This window comes from Alligator sinensis, unplaced genomic scaffold (genome assembly GCF_000455745.1).
Source record: "Alligator sinensis unplaced genomic scaffold, ASM45574v1 scaffold656_1, whole genome shotgun sequence".
NCBI classification, from domain to species: domain Eukaryota; kingdom Metazoa; phylum Chordata; order Crocodylia; family Alligatoridae; genus Alligator; species Alligator sinensis.
This window is the reverse complement of record NW_005842333.1, coordinates 1,331,190-1,337,422: the sequence shown is the minus strand read 5'-3', so window position 1 is coordinate 1,337,422 and position 6,233 is coordinate 1,331,190. Positions and strand designations below refer to the sequence as shown.

The 6,233-nt window shown below is 43.7% G+C and overlaps 1 long non-coding RNA gene across 1 annotated transcript in view; it reads left to right on the top strand.

The window, feature by feature from the left end:
- LOC112551095 overlaps positions 1-6,233 on the top strand; it is a 12,852-nt gene that overhangs the window by 2,584 nt on the left and 4,035 nt on the right. Inside the window, exon 2 of the long non-coding RNA XR_003095249.1 lies at positions 1,800-2,207. This is a non-coding gene — a long non-coding RNA (uncharacterized LOC112551095). The remainder of the gene's footprint in view (positions 1-1,799; positions 2,208-6,233) is intronic.

Sequence of the window (6,233 nt, the reverse complement as noted above, 5' to 3'; positions counted from 1 at the left end):
GAGACCCCCACAGACAACACTCCAGAAAAACTCCCCAGACAATGCCCCCAGAAAGACCCCCTCCCTTGGGTAAAGACCCCAGAAAGCTTTTGACACGCACACCTCACCTACCAGTGCTAACATTGAACTGTCCTCTTGAAAGGTTCCCGCGGTGCCGCAGGGCACCGTGGTCGGAAACCTCTGTCAGACCAGTGACTCCCAAAGGCTGTGCCCTGAGAGAGGTGGAAGTGTGCAGCAAACAAACGGTATTAGATCCAGCCTGCGTGGCTCCCCTGGGGTCCAGAATGACAGCGGCAGAGCCGTGACAATTAACACTGCCACTGGGCCCCGCTGCCAAATTTTCAAATTTCATGGGTGTATGAGCAAAGTGTGCCCCAGGTATCAAAAGTTTGGGAAACACGGTATAAGGCAAACTGATATGGAGGTGGTTCAAGCGCCTTCATTGAACACCTTCAAGATGAAACTGGATGCTTATCTTGCTGGGATCCTATGACCCCAGCTGACTTCCTGCCCTTTGGGCGGGGGGCTGGACTCGATGATCTTCCGAGGTCCCTTCCAGCCCTGATGTCTATGAAATCTATGATTCTCCATCTGACTCCATTGCCATCTGTTTCTATCTATCACATTAGACAGGCAGACAGCTATAGATCTATTGTATTTTAATAATATCTATCTAATATAGATGATATATATTATATCATGGTATCATATATATATATGATATTATCCAGGTCAGATAACTACATGATGGATGGTTGATGGACAGTCACAAAAATAGCATTTGCTTTGTGCTAAGTGTGATTGGGCCAACATCTAGTTGGGAGACAGGTCAAGTAAGCTTCAGAGCACGAAATGCCCTCCCTCGGGTGCCCAAAAAGACTTGGCTAACATCTCTCCAGATCACAGAGCGGGTCCAATAAAAGAAACTAGTACATGCATCCTACATCTCTTGTATTCCCTTAACCATCACAGCTACCGGACTGCTACTAAACAGACTATTGGGCAGTCAGATGACTGATTTACCATAGACAGACAATCAGATAGTCTTTTTTGTAACAGATCTGTGAGAGAAGTAGACAGACAGACAGAGCATCTGCCTAATTTGATAGTCAGATAGAAACAGATGATATCCCATCTCACCAACACTTTCTGCCAGCATGTAAACCTCTAAACACCAAGGCAGTCATTCTGGAATAGACTAAACCAACAGGAAAAAATAAATGGTTGTAATGTCTGTTTTTAGATTAATTGTTATTATTATTTATTGTTTACTTTCAAGTGCTACTCAGCTGAAATGTTACATCTGACAGCACAATATTTCCCCATACAATATAAAGATCAATCCACCACCACCCACAAAGTAGACTAAACAAAAGCCAAGGGACAAGCATTAATATCTAAGTGTTACCTACTAAGAAAACAGTTGTTATTGTTGCTACTATTATGTATTATAAAATCTCTCATTTGAAATGTCTCAGCATGTTGCTAGTCTTGAAAACAAGTAGATGCCTCGGTACCAATCCAATGCAAAGTTGTACACGGAAGATGCAAAATGAAAGCCAAGAAGTTGTTAAACTGTCCATTTTTTCTATTCTCGATTATGAAATTGTACTAATTTCATTTTTTTAAAGTCTTGGCTCTGCAGTTCTTGACAGCGTTATATCTGTATGCATAAAGTCAATGTGAAGGCATATAAGAAACAGACTAGACAAATAAAAGCCCGAACCAGAAACAACAAGAAGCTGTTGCATAGTCCCCTTTATGTATTTTATGGGTTTGTCATTATTTTAATATTACAGCTCAGCCATTTGAAGTATCCCAGATGGACAGCTCCTCCTCTCACCCAATAAGGGCCTGATCTATACAGACTTCAAAGGCAGCGTTGACTGAGTAAAACCTTCAGGACTGGACCAAAATGGACATGATTCTCCTCTTATTTGTATCCTATTTACACCAGGGACTTTGAAGTTATCCCTGATTCATATCAGCTTCAGAGAATAGTTGGGTCTCATATGTCTGGGAAGCATTTTATTTGTTCTTTTATATAACGATGAAGGCAACATTCTGGCTCAAGCACAACCTCAGGCCTGATGCAGCCGGCAGATCTGCTCTTTGTGATGCTCTGTGCTCATGGAGGGAGTCCCACTGAAATCAAAGGCAGGATCCCGCCAATCCTCAATGCTTGAAAATTCCCTTTCAAGTCACAGGTAAGAAAGAGTGCACAGCGCAGAACGGAGGAAGCATTCAGCACTGGATAGGGTCAGCCCCCCTAATCCCATTTTACTCAATGGCAGATTTCCCACTCGTCCAGGTTAGTCTTGTGGCCCAGGCACTGGGTTTACCTTCAGGGATACCTGAGTGCAATCCTTGCCTCTGCTGTAGCTTTCCCTTACTGGATTGTATGTCAGTTCCCCATCTGTAAAATGAGGATAACGATACTTCTCTCACAACCTGTGTCTGACGAGACTGCAGCAAGGACCACCGATTTATATGCGTTTATACCGCCCCTAGTATAGCCCCAGATCTGGCTGAGCTCTAGGTACTGCTGTAATAAAAATAGTAACAAAGTTGAGTCCTTAGTGAGCAGTGTTGTGCGAAACTCAGTCACAAGGCTAAATAGGCATCACCAACCACAAAAATGTAATTTCTGACTTTTTTTTTAATTAAGCAGGCGACAGGTCCAATCCTACACTGCTCATGCACAGATCAGAAGTTCATGTACATCCCTCAATGATATGGTAGTTGAGTATCTCAAAATTAGTGATGCCTTGTACACTGCAGATGAGGGACTGAAAGACAAAGTCTTTCTCAGGGAGACAGGCGACTCTCAGGGCATTTGGCACTTTGTGGGATTTTCAAACGTGCCAAAAGCCCCAGTGGTTTCCCAATAGATCCCTATCTGTGCCTTTAGGCACCTAAATACCTTTAAAAAAATCTGAGCAGAGGTGGCATGCCCTGAGGTTATACAGGAAGCCTGTGGGGAAGCAGGGAATTGAAATCAGGGCTTCCTGCATCTACAACCACAGAATCCACAGAGCCCAAACCTTCACCACAATTACTGGACATTTGGGGCAAAATTGAAAAGTCCCAAAAAGCTATACCAAAATAGCCCTGTACCTGTGTGCTGCCCCCGGCGTCAGCTGTTCGGGGGTCCTGCAGAAGCCTTCAGCTGTAGGAACCCTTCAGTTTCTATAACCACAAATGCATTTGCAGCTGAAGGGAGGGCAGATCCAGGATTATGCAATGTTCCTCACATCCACCTATTTGCTCTGGCCTAAACAAGGTTGGTTTCTCCCTTCCCAGGCTAAGTCTTAGGGAGGGATCTGAAGATAAGTGATAGGAATCAGTGCAGAGGGAGCATTCCAGATACAAGGGATACCACAGAAAGCATCACAGATGGGTGAATAAACAGATCAACATACATCTTTCAGTTCCTGTCCTTAGCATGCTAAGGACAAGCCAGTCATGCTATACTTATTTATTGACATAAGAAGAATTTCACCAGGCCTGGAGATGGCCCCAAGATGTTGACCCTTGTATTTTCCGGGTCTGGCTGAAGATAAGAACACAACAGGATTCTTACTCATCCAAAAAAAGCACATACATGATTGGTACCTACTAGATGAAGGATTTTGCCAGAATTTGTTTGATACTACATGAGGGTCTGCAGTTTGACTATAAAACAGCATTTTTAATAGAAAGAGTAGTTTCTAAAGGAAACTGGATTTATCTGAGCCATGTATTAACTAGGGCCCTGGCAACACATTCAAATTAAAGCTGCATAGAAATCAGCTACAGAATTGTTACACATTTTTCAAGCACTAACTATGCAGCTGGTTGGCTGTTTTTAGAACTGGATAGACATTTTTATGGTGTGATAATTAGTTTGCATGTGTGGCTGGTCAAAATGTATTGTGTGATTCACCAGTAAATTGCATAATATATGCAACATTTAGCAGGGACCTTAGATAGATCTAACAATGGACTGGATTATACTCTCTCATAGATGTAAGGAGGGGGTTAGGTTGTAGCCGTGTTGGTCTAAGGATATAGGCATACAAGGTTCCTTGGGTGAATTTGATATCTTTTATTAGACCAACCCAAATAGATGTAAGGATACATTTTATCTGATGTCTGAATGTAATGGAGATGTGTTGGTAGCATGGTTAAGGTGGCTCACTACAGATCCAGAGGGGTGAGGCTGGCTCCGTACTCACAACAGCTGCCCCACACAAGATCCAAGAGTAAATGGGTACTGAGTGATCATTAGGGTTGGGACTCAGAAACAGCTAGACAAAATGGTAGGTACAGCATTCCCTTGTGTGCTGTTGGCTCCAGAAGATGCTGTGCCTTGACCATGCTAACCCAGTGGGGCACCTAGGCTCGGTCAAACCTAGGATCTTTTCAATGAATATGCTCGGGACCCTTTCCTGCTCCGCTTGCCAGTACAGAAACTTGAATGCTTTTGCCAAAGAAGACCCAACCCTGATTCCACTGAATTCAAGGAAAGCTGTAGGCTCTCATTTAGGTACTTGAATAGGGATTTACTTGGTTGTTTGTAAATCATCCACATTTAAAAATGGAGGTCTTAATAATAACACTACTGTTGCCAATACATGCATATAGTGTCATGCTGACAAAGGATCTGACCCTGTCCATGGTGGCTATGGATATGGATCTTGGCCTTCTGTTTCCTTCTGCGCCAGCTCCATTGGGTCAACACCTGGGATGGCTGCCTGGAAAACAGTGAGCAGGTTGTACCCCCTTTTATTTTCAGCAAGCTTTAGTACAGACTGGAAAGTCTGGTTCTGAACATCGTCAAATGTTGCAGGGCACAGCTGTCCAACCAGGAGCATATGGCTCCCAAGAGGCTAAATTATGGCCCAGGAGGCTCAGTAGCATGACTCTGGAATCCAAGGTGTGGATGCTGCTACTGTTTATTCCCTCACCCCCTTACCCATGCCAGGTTTGGGGTCTTCAATTGCCACTGGTTACTCAAATCAGCAGCAGAGACAGGGACAGGGAGGGAGTGGGGGCAGGCAGCAGTAGTAGTGCTGACCTCCAGGGTTGCAAAGCCAGGCTAATGCAACAGCTCTGGCAGCCCAGTCAACAAGCTGTCGGCCTCCCACTGTTGGCAGGTCATCCAGCCCAGGAGAAGTTCTGCAGTCCAGATCCAGCCTGTGGGGCCCCATCGGCTGGGCAGCCCTGTTGTAGGGAGCTTTAGGGCCTTTTTATAGTTAATGAGAATCACTGAGGGATGGCTTAGTGAAAGTTAGTGACAGTGTTTCATCTTCTGGAGAGTTCATCACATTTTTCCCCTCTTGACCCAGTATTTTTACACCTTTCTGGGGTGTTTCAAGGTATACGCATGTATCCCATTGCTTACAGAATCATAAAAAAGAGTTGAAAGAGACTGAACTTACCTAGTCTACCCAGTGCAAAGATATTTCTTACATTTCCTAGTCAATTATCCACTACAGTTTTCAACATCACAAATGAGGTGGGTTTGTACGCCAGCCTTTGAGAGATTTAGGCACGCTCCAACAGCTTTCTTACAGTCCTCCAGGGATGCCACTGGATCCACATCGCTGCATGCACAAGTAATGTTTTTCATCACCTCTGGTTGACTATTAGTATGGGTCTGTGGCTCTCCCTTATGCCTGTGTATCTCAGAAGTAATATCATTGAAGCCATTGGGTTGCCCTTAACTACTACCATAATCTGTCCAGGGACTATTCAGTCCTTTGAGAGGGAATATCTCCTTTTAAACATGCAACCCAAAAATCACTGCATCCCACTCTAAGGCTTTTGTAGCATTTGAATTCCAGTCCTCCAATGACCATTCTGGCAAAATCCAAACTAAGTTCAGGAAATGTGCTTGTCTGTTATATCAGATTCAGGGCCCTATTCCTCCAGATGAATCAAACAGAAAAGACCATACAGGACAAGCTGATCACTATAAAAAACCCCAAAACAAACCCAATGGACAAAGTGATATAAAGAAAGCTAAAGTGTGAAATGCTGCCTAGACTTGAGGAATGTAAAAAGATAACTGTTTGGAGATTTATGTTCAAAGAAAGACGACAACTCCCCCAGTTAGATCCTTTATCTCTCAACATTGGTAGTCTGTGTGTGTGTGTTGGGGGGGGGGGGTGTCTCCCGGACAACACAAAAGTTTGAATGCATAAACTATTTTGAAATGTTTGTATAATTTAATCCAAAAATATGACTAT